General features: G+C 42.1%; 1 protein-coding gene across 6 annotated transcripts in view; it reads left to right on the top strand.

Moving 5' to 3' along the window:
• Positions 1-14,547, top strand: part of SEMA6B (semaphorin 6B) — a 205,010-nt gene that overhangs the window by 40,500 nt on the left and 149,963 nt on the right. The gene's annotated exons all lie outside the window — the stretch shown is intronic.

Here is a 14,547-nt window from a genome sequence, read left to right as displayed (position 1 = left end):
CTTATACCTGCCACTTCAAGTGGTAGGTTTCCTTTAAATACAATTTGATCTTCCTTCTGACTTCTCCTTATAGGCGTGAGATAAGTGTTGGTTCATTTGATCAATTTTTGCTAAATAACTTGTCTCTATGTGGTTGTATCTAAGGGACCTAATGGTTGCCTCTGGACTCCAGCATACAAAATTTTGGTAATAAATTTTATCTACTTGCACATTCCCCATGCAGATAGCATATTCATAAACATCAAGAAAGTGGACTATTTCAAACGGTTATATATTTTGAAATGTGGCACCTAGAAATACAATTCTGTTATCGAGAAACTACAATACCAAGACAGTAAAATTATGTTGGGGAAAATTTCCACTGTTTGGCCACTAGAGGGAGTAGCATGTGTAGTGTATCAATAGGGTCAGATGGTAGGTGTTCTCCTTATGCAGAGAATGCCAATCAAGGCCACCTTAAAGGCGTATCTTAAAGCCATGTCTGCTCCACTATGGAATTCCGGGAAGTATGCAAATACATTTTCCAAAGTGTTAAATTAAAAATAAATGCCTCCTTTTGCTACCTTGAAAGGCAGCCCCCTTAACACCAAGTATGACCTAATCCCACATCATGTTTTCAGACTTCTTGTAGATCATACTTGTTGTTAAGGGGACTTCCTTTCAAGGTAGCAAAAGGAGGCATCATTTTTCATTTAACACGTTGGAAAACATATTTGCATACTTTACTGTATCAATATACATCGAAAAAGGTGTAATGAATAGTAGGAATGCTAAACACTGTGCAGCATGATAAGTATTTGGCACAGGACTTTTGATGCAGACTCTAATTCTACTGCTATATGCTGCTCATGCAGCACCATAGAAGTTTTGGAGCAGTGCTTTTATAATCACATGGGCTCCCTAGAGAAAAAGGGCAATGTGTGGGACAGTCTTGTACCTGAGTGAAGTTGGCCCCCACCTTGTTCAAATTAAACAAAACTGGTGCCAATAAATTGTGCTACGTTTATGCTGGTTTGTGCAATAGAGATTTTAATTTGTGCTGCTTTTGTTTTGAATATATTAATACATTTTTAAAGGTCAAAAAGTCAACCAGCCTCCCCACATTAACCGAAACAAACAAAACTGGTGTTAAATGTTAGTGCTCCGTATGTGCAGCAAAATTTTTTGTTTGTGCTGCTATATTTTTTAAGGTATGTTTAGGTGTTTAAGACTAACTAACTGGTAAAAAGACAATCCTAGTGACACTTCTCTGGTTTGATTACCAGGAGGAGCTAGCAAACACATTTACTGTGGGTCCGCACACCGCATTTGTCGCGCCAACTTTCAAATCGGGGGGCATGGCCATCGGACAGCCTGACTGATTCGGACTTAAAAAATTCAAATTATGTCGCAAGACATGCACTCACACACACACCGGGATGAAGAAGGTGAACTCCGGCGCACCGGAGTGAATCGCACCGGAGTGAATTTTAGTGAATCGCACCGGACTTGTCGGACAACGCGCCTTAGGGATCGCGACAGAACCGGGTAAGTAAGGAATGAACTCTGCTGACCTCTGGAAAAATTATGAATATATTAAAAATGATAGCAGCAAAAAACTGAACAAACCAGCACAAACGTAGCACTAACGTTTGACAACAATTTTGTTTGATTTGAACAACTTCACTCAGGTCAATCTTGTTAGTTTTAACAATTAAATTTGATGCATTTTATATTCCCTGTGAAGATTCCTCAGCTCCCTTTGTAGCTACTATACTTATTTATAGGTCTTCAGTTCGAGCAGCTGCCAAACTGAATACTTAAAATTTCGGACACATTTTAAAGTCTCAGCTTACACAAGCAAATTAGAAAAACATATTGCATGATAAATATTATAAAGTAATACTGTATATATATGTCTAAAGCTCAATAGAGTGATGTGTGAGATGTAGCTAGAATCATAACAGAATAAAGGGCCAAGTTCCGATGATTATGTACTGAATCCTCAGGAGTAACCATAGCAACATTGCAATAAACAAAGACAAAAGATAGCGGCACTCACCCGGGAATCTTCTTTATTCAGCTTAATGCATAAGACAGGGAGGTGCAGCACAAGAAAGGCTTCGGCGACGGGCCGTTTCGCGCACTCCTGCGCTTCGTCTAGTCGTAATACGGCTAGACGAAGCGCAGGAGTGCGCGAAACGGCCCGTCGCCGAAGCCTTTCTTGTGCTGCACCTCCCTGTGTTAAGCATTAAGCTGAATAAAGAAGATTCCCGGGTGAGTGCCGCTATCTTTTGTCTTTATTTGTTTGCATCCACCTGGTTGAACAAGCTGTGCACCACCCATATATCCTTATCCAATCAAGCCCGAAGCACTGTACCCGTGCCTCAGCCATCAACTACTTTCACTCCTGGTCTGGCAGTGCCGACATCCCGCTAGGTGACTTGCCAGTCTCCGGCGTTTCTTCTGTTCTATTGACATTGTGCTCCAACATAATGCCCCCTCAATGTGGCCTAGCTATTCTTTTCCCCAAAAAATAAATTCCCTCCTTTGTGGTCCCCATAATGTGTCCTCTCAATGTGGCTCCAACACTAAGGGCATCTACCACCAAGGTCAAGGATTGTAATCCAAACACCACTGGTGGTGTGCCCTCCCTTCCCCCCCTGTCAGTATCTGCTCTTCTTTTAGCTTATAATTCCCTGGTTTTGAAGAAAAAAAAAGGATTTGAAAACTATGCAAATGAGCATAATACATAATTCATTTGCATCATTTTTAAAGCCTATTATTCTTAAAACCAAGGGCATAAGAAGCTTAAATGGGGTTACCCATTAAACAAGTTAGGCTCTATCCACAGGATATGGCATTTCTTTTTGATCGATGGGGTCCACCCGTTCTCATCACTGAGACCCCCCATCAATCAACGAGTTAGGCCCTATCCAGAGGACTTATTTTGTGGGAAAGCCGCTATGAACAAGAGTGAATCCTACCAGAGGGGGCACACACCAGTATGTAAGTCTGCTTGTTTTACAATCCTTAATCCTGGTGGTAGATGTCCTTTAATTGTGCCTCAATGTGGCACCGTACTAGTACGGCGCAAGCCGGGTCCTGGTGCATGGAGAGGGCTCGTGAGCCAAGTCTTTGCTGCATATTGCTAGCTGCATATTGCTAGCACCGATCGCGGGTGTTTTCCTGAGATCGCCGCCGGCACCATTGCATGGGCGCTGCCATCTTTCCGTGGATCGTCGCTCCCGTGACGTCATCGGGGAGGGGCGATGCGTTGCCATGGTAGCCTCAGGTCTTCCGAAGTCCCGAGGCTACTTCGTTTTAACTCATTCATTGCAATGTGCTATCAGCACATTGTAATGAATGAGGAGGAAAATCCCTATATACTGCCATACTGTAGCGGAAAATGCCATCAAAAGTTGCAAAAGATGACACCACCCATAGCTCCGTACACCAAAGTATGAAAAAGTTATTGGTGCCAGAAGATGGCAAAATTTTAAAAATAAATTTTGTACAGGTGGTTTTAATTTTTCTAAATGTAAATAAAACATTATAAAACCTATACAAATCTGGTATCCCCGTGATTGCATCGACCCAAAGAATAAAGTAGACATGTCATTTGGGGCGCACAGTGAAAGCTGTATAATTCAAGCCCACAAAAAAATGTTGCAAATGCGTTTTTTCACCCTTTTCACTGCATTTGGAATTTTCTTCCCGCTTCCCAGTACACGGCATGGAATATTAAATACCGTTACTTTGAAGTGCAATTTGTTATGCAAAAAATAAACCATCACACAGCTCTTTATGTGGAAAAATAAAAAAGTTATAGATTTATGAAGGTGGGGAGTGAAAAATGGAAGTGAAAAAACTAAAAAGGGCCAAGTCGTTAAGGGGTTAATGGTACATTGTGTTTGCTGTGTAAGGCTAATGAATGTTTAGGAAACCCTTGAAGACCCTTCCTTGTTCAAGTAAGGTAGTACAGCAGAAAACAGTTTGGCTGATTAGAGAAGCTATAAAACTGACCTTGCTTTGAGCTAGTTGAGAATTTGGAGCTTCACATTTGTTTGTTTTTTGAAACGCTCACAATGGCCAGAAAAAAAGAACATTCATTTGAAACACAACAGTCTATTCTTGTTCTTAGAAATGAAAGCCATTCCATGCAACAAATTTCCAAGAAACTGAAAATTTCCTACAACGGTGTGTATTACTCCCTTCAGAGGAGAGCACAAACAGGTTCTTAAGAGAAGTGGAAGGCCCCACTGCACAACTAAGCAACATAACAAGTACATTCAAGACTCTAATTTGAGAAACCAATGCTTTGCGGGTCCTCAACTGGCAGCTTCATTAAAGACCAAACACAAGCGTCAACCTCTACAGTGTGAAGGTGACTCGAGGATGCTGGCCTTCAGGGCAGAGTGGCAAAGAAATAAAGACATATCTGAGACTGGCTAATAAAAAGGAAAAGATTAATATGGACAAAAGAACACAGGCATTAGACAGAGGAAGATGGGGAAAAAAGTGTTATGGACAGACAAATTTAAGTTTGGAGTGTTTGGCTCACACAGCTAGTAGGAGATTTGTACAAGCTCAAAGCAATTTTGAATAAGGAAGGCTATCGCTCCATTTTGCAATGCCATGCCATACCCTGTGGACATTGCTTGATTGGAGCCGATTTCATTCTACAACAGGACAATGACCCAAAGCACACCTCCAAATTATTCATGAACTATTTAGGGAAGAAGCAGGCAGCTGGTAATCTATCTATAATGGAAACTCATAAATAACAATCACCCACAACATGTTACACGTCTCGTGCCTCTTTTTTAACAAGAGAAATTGTTAAAAAAAAGTCTCTCTTTTTGTCCGATTCTTCCGTGCTGCTAAAGCGCAGTACCCGGAAAAACCACAGTTACAGTAGTGTAAATATATACCATTTTGAGCACTTATCATACATACATCAATCTCAGATAGAAATAGCACCCATAAAGAATAAAAGGGAGAAATGGAAAGATCTTAACCTGGGTGGTAGGAAAGGCAGGATAATTACTATTGTAGAGGGTAGAGGGGTGGGGGGAAAGGTATGGAGGGGATTGTTATCATGTTATCCTTTTCTTGGTACATTTTCCATGATAACCACAATTATAAAAGTTTACATCTTGTGCCAGCTCCTCAAACCTATATATTTCTTCTATTTCCTCCTCCTACTGAGTTAAAGTGGGCGGAGAATCTTTCTTCTACAGTAAAGGATTCAGAAGCTTGCCTGCAGCTAACTGGTGAGAAGGGAGGGAGTGCCTTCTTCAGGAGAGGGTAGTACTCTGGGCATGCAATAATACAACAGGTGACATCGGTATTTTAGATGAGCATATTGTATTAATTTTTAATTATTGTAGACCAGAAGGGGATTATTTTGGTACATAACCACCATGTGTGTAACCTATTCCCAGGGGCTGTCCTGCATCTCCAGCAAGAATGAGGGATATCGGGGTTAATCAAGCAACCAAACCAGGGTTTTATACCAGCGATTAACTATCTTATATGCATTCTCCTGAATTTGTACACATCTTGAAAAGCCCCTAGAATTCCTTAATATAACTTTACAGTCCACTGCGGAAAAAGTCGTACCTGGTTCCGTTTCCCATGCTATGAAAAAAGAGGGTTTTGGTATTTCATAAAGTTTCAGAGTTGCTTTATGGGCCAAGGTCGAAAGGCTTGTTGGGAGGAACTCAGTGTTTCCAACCAAGTGAGTTTTTCATGAGTGGTTAGACGCAATAGATATGCTTCGCAAGTATAAAGTTAATAAGAGATAATCCTGTTCTTCTTAATAAATCTGCTTCTGTGACTGTGCTTAAGTCCTTGAAGAAGGCACTCAACGTATATCCCTTTTGGTGTGACCAAAAAGAGTTTATGCTATTCCTGTTGGGGTTAAAGCAGAAATGGGAATAGGTCTAGTGGCATCAGTGGATTAGAGGCAGAAAAAAGGGTCTTTCCGTGATTCCCTTATGGAGTATGCTACTTTCATTATAAGAGTCTATTTGATTAATTTCTATCCACATTTATGCTCTGTCTGTTTCCGAAAAGAGATAGTTCTCTAGTGATGTATATAGGGAAGAATTTGGTTTCTGTGTAATCAGGAGCCAGCGGGAAAGATAACTGGCTTGATAATAAAGATGTTGTACGGATATTTCCCCGAAGGCGAGACCTCTTTCCCTTCCATAGGAAAGTGGAAAAAAGTTTATTTTTAGTAAAATAGTGTTAAGGGAGCCACATAGGCACTGTTTGTAGCCGGTATAATTATTTTGGTAAAATAAAAGTTTAAAAAGTTTTTTCTGCCCCACCACGACATAAAGGGCACTTTTAGTTCAGATAGTTGGTTTTGAATGCATGCGAGTTGAGGAATATAGTTTAGTTCGTCTAATTTCCTCAGGTTGGCAGCCAGTTGAATACCAAGGTACTTAGTGCTATTAGAGGTCCACTTGAAAGGGTAAGTTTGTTGGAGTGGTCTTGTGACTATTGATGTGGCAGAAATGTTCAATACCTCCAATTTAGTTGCATTTATTTTAGATAGGGTTCCGTATTCATCAAATAGCTGCCTAAGTTTCTGAAAGAATATCTAGGAAATAGAAGCGATTACTAGTAAATTGTCTGCAAACGCAGCCATTTTATGCTCAAAAATTTCCTACTTTAAGGCTTTCGATTAGTGGGTCTAGGTGAATTCTCCTCAATAAAGGTCTCCATAACTAGGACAAAAAGTGTCGGCGAAAGAGGGCACCCTTGTCGCGTATTGTTAGAGGTATTAAAATAAGCTGACAATGCACCGTTCACTCTAATCCTCATACTAGGAGCCGAACAGAAAGAAAAAAATTTCCATGGCAAATTGATCTGGAATACCAAATCATAACAAAGTTGCTGAAAGAAAAGGCCAGTTAAGCCTGTCAAATGCCTTCTTGGCATCTGTCTCGGCAGGCGTCTCTTCTTAGCTATCTCCATCAGCCTCATCAGGTGGCTAGTGTTATCTTTTCCTTGGCATCCAGAGACAAAGCCTGTTTGCTCTGTTCCAACAAGGGAAGGTAATAGTGGTGTTAATTGTGACGGCATAGCCTTTAACCACCATTTCAGGTCCGTATACAATAATGATATGGGCCTATAACTCCCATGCATTAGGGGGTCCTTCCCTTCTTTAGGTAATATTGTTTCTGATGATATGTGCTTCTAATGATTGACGTGGCAGGGGGAGGCCCAAGTCACCAAATCTGAACTCTATTGAGCTGTTGTGGGAGCAGCATGAGCGTATGGTACGCAAAAGGTTCCCATCAAGCCAATCCAACTTGTGGGAGAGGCTCCTGGAAGCATGGGATGAAATTTCTCCAGATTACCTCAGCAAATTAACAGCTAGAATGCCAAAGGTCTGCAGTGATATAATTGCAGCAGAGCAAGCATTCTTGAAATGAAAACAAAGTTTGAAGTAGAAAATTATTATTTCTAATGAAAAGAAAAAAAAATTCAAAGAATTTCAATATCTTTATTATATTTTCTATTCATTTTGCAACTCATTTTAAAAATAAAAGTATGGAAAACACAAAAATGTTTGGATGACCCCAAACTTTTGAGCGGTAATGTAATTTCCTCTCAGTGTGGCTTCTTCACCTAATAATGCCTCTCAGTAGGGCACATTTATTTACCCGGTCCTGTCGTGATCCCTGCGCCCGATTTCGTGCATGTCTCGTTTCCCCGCTCAGGGCCGCCGTAGTTCACCTTCTTCCTGGTGCATGAAAGTCTTGCAACATAATCTAAATGTTAAATCCCGCGCTCAGTCCGAATCAGTCGAATTGTCCGACGGATCGCCCCCCGATTTCTGTTGCATGAAAGGCGATTGCGCCACAATACCCTTTTAAATGCGCCGCAAATCGGTAATCGTTGGAAAATTCAACGTTTGTGCGGTCCACGTACCCTTACTAAATGAAAAATAAATTGCTTGTCCCTCTTCCCTCCTGATACTTCTTGGACTTCAGGAGGCAGAATGACATCACTACTTCCTATCAACTGCTCTAAGCCACTTACTACATGTAACAACATTGGCTCTATATTGGAGCAGGGAGCTCACACATCTTTCACATCTACCGTTTTGTGTTCAATACTGATTAGGGACTGTATACATACAATATTTAGCAGGGCTGTAGAGTCAGAGTCATGGGTGGAAATTTATCAAGCTGCCTAAGAGTAAGAATGTGCTTAGTTGCACAAATTACATCTCACACAAATATTCATGAGCACTGGTAAAATGAAAGCAGAGCTGTGATTGGTTGCCGTGGGCAACTAAGCACATTCTCACTCTTAGGCAGCTTGATAATCTCCCTCATGGAGACTGTTCTATACCTGATCTATGGGCTTAGGCCAAGGGTGAACAACATTTATTCGTCCAAGGGCCTTATTGTAATACTGCTAAACTTTAACCCCTTCACAACATAGCCAGTTTATAGCTTAAGACTCAGACCCATTTTTTTTATTCTGACATGCTTTGCTTTATATGGTTATCACTTTTGAACACTTACTTATCAAAGTGATTTTGAGTTTGTTTTTTCGTCACAAGTGGTAAATTCTGGCTGATTTTTTTTTTTTTTTTTAAATAAAGCCAAAACTTAAAACTGCCATTTTTAAAATGTTAAATTATCTTGTTTTCAGGCAGATAGTTTTACCATCTTAATGAGTTTCTGGATAACATTTCCCATATGTCTGCTATATGTTTGCTATATGTTTTCATAATTTTTGAATTGTCAGGAAAATTGATTTTGATGTCACACAGATTACAAATTGTACATTGGTTTTCTATATTTTCAAGGAGATTGCAGCATTGACTTTTTTGAGGATTATTACGGTTTTTAATGAAATTTGAAATATATAATATTAGAAGCCCCCTATATATCAACTAATTTTCAAATGTGCAGCCCCCAAACAATCAGAAACAGTTTTTAAGGAGATTGTTAACCCTTTAAGATCTTCATAGTTTTGGGGTTGGTGTTCCCTATTGTCAAATACAAAATTTTTAAGGGGATGGAGGAGTAGGAAAGCATCAATTATGTAATAGATTTTTTACTTTATTTATTTTGGTGTTCACCATATAGCCTAATAAACATCTTATTTTTATTCTACGGGTTAGTATGATGATGTGGAGACCATACTTAGATATATTTTCTAACTTTCAAAAAAATGTCACTATATTCCAAATGGCATGACACTTATCTTTTTGTCTACTGAGCTGGTTGGTGGCTTGTTTTTTGTGGAACACGTACTTTTCACCAGTATCATTCTGGGATAGATATGTTTTTTTATCACTTTTTATCGCATTTTTGTGGGATGAAATAGGTAGAAATCATAATCTTAGTGAAATGTTCACAGCAGAGTGCCCCCTTCATGTCCACAGCAGAGTGCCCCCTTCATGTCCACAGCAGAGTGCCCCCTTCATGTCCACAGCAGAGTGCCCCCTTCATGTCCACAGCAGAGTGCCCCCTTCATGTCCACAGCAGAGTGCCCCCTTCATGTCCACAGCAGAGTGCCCCCTTCATGTCCACAGCAGAGTGCCCCCTTCATGTCCACAGCAGAGTGCCCCCTTCATGTCCACAGCACAGTGCCCCCTTCATGTCCACAGCACAGTGCCCCCTTCATGTCCACAGCAGAGTGCCCCCTTCATGTCCACAGCAGAGTGCCCCCTTCATGTCCACAGCAGAGTGCCCCCTTCATGTCCACAGCACAGTGCCCCCTTCATGTCCACAGCACAGTGCCCCCTTCATGTCCACTGCACAGTGCCCCCTTCATGTCCACTGCACAGTGCCCCCTTCATGTCCACTGCACAGTGCCCCCTTCATGTCCACTGCACAGTGCCCCCTTCATGTCCACTGCACAGTGCCCCCTTCATGTCCACTGCACAGTGCCCCCTTCATGTCCACTGCACAGTGCCCCCTTCATGTCCACTGCACAGTGCCCCCTTCATGTCCACTGCACAGTGCCCCCTTCATGTCCACTGCACAGTGCCCCCTTCATGTCCACTGCACAGTGCCCCCTTCATGTCCACTGCACAGTGCCCCCTTCATGTCCACTGCACAGTGCCCCCTTCATGTTACGTCCACTGCACAGTGCCCCCTTCATGTTACGTCCACTGCACAGTGCCCCCTTCATGTTACGTCCACAGCAGAGTACCCTACAAAAAAAAAATAAAATTAGTACTCACCCTCCGGTGTCCTCTTCTCCCCGTAGAAGATCTTTAGGTTCCCGGGCCAAGAGTATATTTGGTCATTTATTTTTTATTGAATCACATTTTTATTAAACTTTTTTATCACTTCCACCATGGGGTATAAACAAGCAATCATCTTTTTGCTTGTTCACAATAATCCCCTGCAATACAGATATATTGCAGGGTATTAGCTCAGTCCGCCTATGTCATATAAAGCATCTAACAGGGACTGCCAGTGGACAGCCCTGGGGTCCCGACCTTAGGACTGCCATAGAAATGATTGGTGCCTGGGTGGGGGGCGCTCGTTGCACGGAGACCACCAGCAGACAAGTTAAAGCAGGCAAGCTCACTCCGACTGCGGGTTTTATACTGGGGGGTCAGCTGTAAGTTACATCAAGACTAGAGCAGAGCTGTACCAGGAGCAGGAAAGGACTCGAGAGCGGTACAGTAAGTGTTTACCTCTTCTGGGTCCTTCACACGATCATGTGCAGGAAGCTTAATAGACAAATGCAGAGATCATGAGAAATTAATGTAATTGCATTTTTCTGAGTAGAGAACAGAAATGGAAAAACAGTCTTAAAGCAAAATATTCTATTTTTGTGGACTGTTCAGGACTTTACAGATGCTTGCCAATCAGAATTCATAAAGAGGTGTTAAAGGGGACCTGTCACCTGTAAAAATTAAAGTAAGCAGCTCCTAGTGCTACAACAGACGCAGCAACTGCCACGATGTACACTAGAAACGTATTCATGGCACTCCGTAGGCCGGCAGTGACTTCGAGCATCATTACCGTCCCCTCTCATGGATACGCCGGACTGCTTACAACGTGGTCTAGAGTTTCTAGTGTACATTTTGGCAGTGTTTCCTATAACGCTAGCAGTGCAACACTGCTGCGTCTGTTGTAGCACTAGACGCTGCTTACTTTAGTTTTTACAGGTACTGTAAAAACATGTACTGTTAAATTGACATTTTTTTAGGCATGAGTTCCGTGGAGACTCTGGGAAGGAAGGCTGGGGAGCCCCTAAAGTTCACCCAAGTAGTCCAAGTACTAAAAAATGTTGTGGTCCTATCATCATCTATTGCTTTCAGTTTTTCCATATATGTATGGTTGAGAGTTCAAACCCAGTCTGGGGTGGGGAGAGGGGGTCCTGAGATTTCCAACGCCATGGAATAATTTCTCAAACAAAAGTGTGTATAGGCAAATATATGCAAAACTTTATTTCATTAATATAAGTACACCACACAACTCAAATTCGGCCATTTAAAAACACCTAAAAAGTACATAATTATATATAACAAAGACCCATGTATGTGACCATGATAAGTCCATACAACTCACGGTGCACAAAAAGGATCCTAATGCCACATGCCAAAGTTCCCTATCCCATGCATCAACTTTCACATTTCTAACCCTGGGGAGAGCACCATTAGATAGACAGAGGTGTGTGGGAGCATAAACTCCCGGGGGAAACCTCGAATTGCTTAATAGAGGTGTGAAATTTAAATGCAGATTTGCTCCAGGCCTATAAGACCTCTCGCTTGAGGGGAGAGAATGGAAGAGTTCAGATTCCAGAGTTTCACCCAGAGTTTATCCAAGCGGTGATGGAACAAGTCCAGTACACAAGTGCCAACTGATGCATTGTGGTAGGAGGCAAAGTCCGACAGCCCCATGCCCCCACCACCCTTGAATCGCATAAGAAGACTCCTACATATGCAAGGTGAAATTCCCCGCCAGATAATGTGCAAACTAGCTTGTTAAGGGATACGGCATGTGAAGACAGGGGACAGCGGAGTTCCGCAGCATAAGCCTGACAACTTCTACCCTGCCGCCCACGCATCACAAAACCGAAGGAGTCATATGCTTACCGTGTTCGGTAATCAGTGGCAGCACACTTAATAGGCAGGTAGTGCCTAGCGACGCTGTAAACAGTGCAGGAGTGGAGAAATAGTGGAGAAAATGGCGCCGACGTGCCGTGCATCACAGCTGAAAGGAGATCAAATGGGGGAGGAAGTCTGTGAGTCGGACACCAGCACTAATTCTAGCCACCACATATAAACTATAAACGCCTGGCCAAAGAAGTTAAGCGCAGAATGGGTCCCACGCTTCAAGAGGTGATATCTTCGTCTATTGCAGAGTTCCTGAATGACTCTGATATGAGAATGCTTTTAAAGCCAATGCAAATAGAATAGAGGTAGCAGAGCATAGTTTCTCCTCCTTAGAGGATGACACAGCTGGAGTCATGGCCAGAGTAAAATCGCTGGCTGCAGTTAACAGGAAAATTACTGAAAAACTGGATGGCCTGGAAAATAGGTCAAGGCGCAGCAACTTGCGACTAGTAGGGCTGCCTTAGACCATAACTGAGACCATTAAAGTGTTTTCCGACACATTGCCAAAACTGCTGGGTATAAAAGAACAGCTACCAGTGGAAATGTGCTCCCCATCTACGCAGTCATCAGGGGTGGGTGAGCGCCCTGGACAGGCCATTGCGAAGCACCTGAGCTGTGCGGACAAGGAACAGGGCGTATAGGAGAAGAGAGCAGGTTGAAATAGAAGGGAGCAAGATGTTAATATTTTCTGATTACTCAGCAGAATTGACCAGAAGAAGGCGGGCATTCAGTGGCCTATGCATTGAACTGTTCCGGTGTAAATGGCAGTTCCAGCTCATATATCCGGCGCTACTAAAAGTCACACACCCTGATGCTTCCACTTGTACATTTGAAGACCCGAAAGAGGCAGAGGAGACGATAAAGGGACTACAAGCCTGGAAGGACAACGAGTCCAGAACCGGACGGCTCCTCCTATCAGCGTGAGAAGGAGGCACGCTAACACCAAAGGCAAAAAGGAATTAAAATAATGAAGAATTAGGAAAAGAGATTGAAATACTTGAGAACTGTACAGGTTACCAGCTATGGGACTCACAGTGAGTATACGCAGAGTTTTTAGAAAAGCTGGAGGCGTTATAGTTTTGTGTCCTATGATCTGCCAAAGGGGACATTGATAAGTGTTAAAAGTAACTAGCCTTTTTTACAGAATGGAGTCCCACCCATAAAAATTGGGCACTGTGCTGAAGTCTCTGCCCATGCCAAAAGGAGAGGAATGCGCTAATGAACACCCCCCCCCCCCCCAGCATTGCACTTCACGTGGAATGCAGTTACCCAACTGTTATTTTGCTATTGAAAGAAGTTTTGTTAAATGTTAATAAGGTGCATTCCTCAGGCGATTATATAGGGTTATCAGTGAAAAGATTGAAGGGTATTGTCCTGAAGCAACAAACTTGTAAATATCAGAAATTAAATAACAAACCATTAGAGTAATATTGTGGAATGTGAGGGGATTAGGAACCCCACAGAAAAGGTTGCTGGTCCTGAAATATTTTAAAAACTCACAGTTGATGTAGCCTTGCTACAAGAAACACACCTGGAACAAGATGATATGAAACTTATGCAAAAATACTGGGTAGCCAATGCATTGGGAGCGGTAAATTCTAGAAGGAGGGGAGCAGTCCTCTTATTGATAAATAAGAGCGCAAGGAGTAAAATCCTTTCCTACAGCTCGAACGCGGAGGGTCGAATATTGCAAGTCAGTTTGGACACCCCCATGGGCGACTTGAATTTGTACAATATATATGCACCAAATCATGACCAGCGTCCTTTTTTCAAGAAATTAGAAAACCACTTGGCAAGAGTTCCATGCCCGTACAAAGTAGTAGCAGGAGATTTCAACCAAGTTATCATTTAGACCGATCGACCATCCCTACACAAAATCAGACTTATACATGACGGCGACAGATCATAACCTTATAGATACTCCACAAAACAGTAGATGTGGATATTGAACAATTAATAGTATAGGACCATAAACCAATAATTATGACTATAGCGGAAAATTATATTTAAAGGAGATGACCATGTGTGGCGTTTCCCAACTTATTTATTTAAAGACGACCAATTTGTCCAATAATTGAAAGGGTGGTGGACTGAATACAAATTTGAATGCTCATCAACACAGGCCACAACGACACTTTACTGGGACTCAGCTAAGATGGCCCTGAGAGGAAAAATAATGGCATATGTGGGGAGATTAAAAAGGAAAGCTAGGGAAATTATAAATTCACAAGACAGAAACTTGAAGAGATACTGAATATATAAGATGCTCTAGCGAACAAAATCTAGAGGTCTGGAAGGAAGCTAAAAAAGTACACGAGAGGGCCCTAGAGAGAGAGAACACTTTCACAGAGGCCTCTTTGAGGCAGAGCTATTTAAATTTGAAAACAAATCATACGCCCGGGATGCCCCGCTCTCACCACTGCTACTTAACTGGGCCTTGGAGCCTCTGGCGA

Source organism: Engystomops pustulosus, chromosome 1, assembly GCF_040894005.1.
Source record: "Engystomops pustulosus chromosome 1, aEngPut4.maternal, whole genome shotgun sequence".
Classification (NCBI taxonomy): domain Eukaryota; kingdom Metazoa; phylum Chordata; class Amphibia; order Anura; family Leptodactylidae; genus Engystomops; species Engystomops pustulosus.
This window is presented reverse-complemented; position numbering and strand designations above follow the sequence as displayed.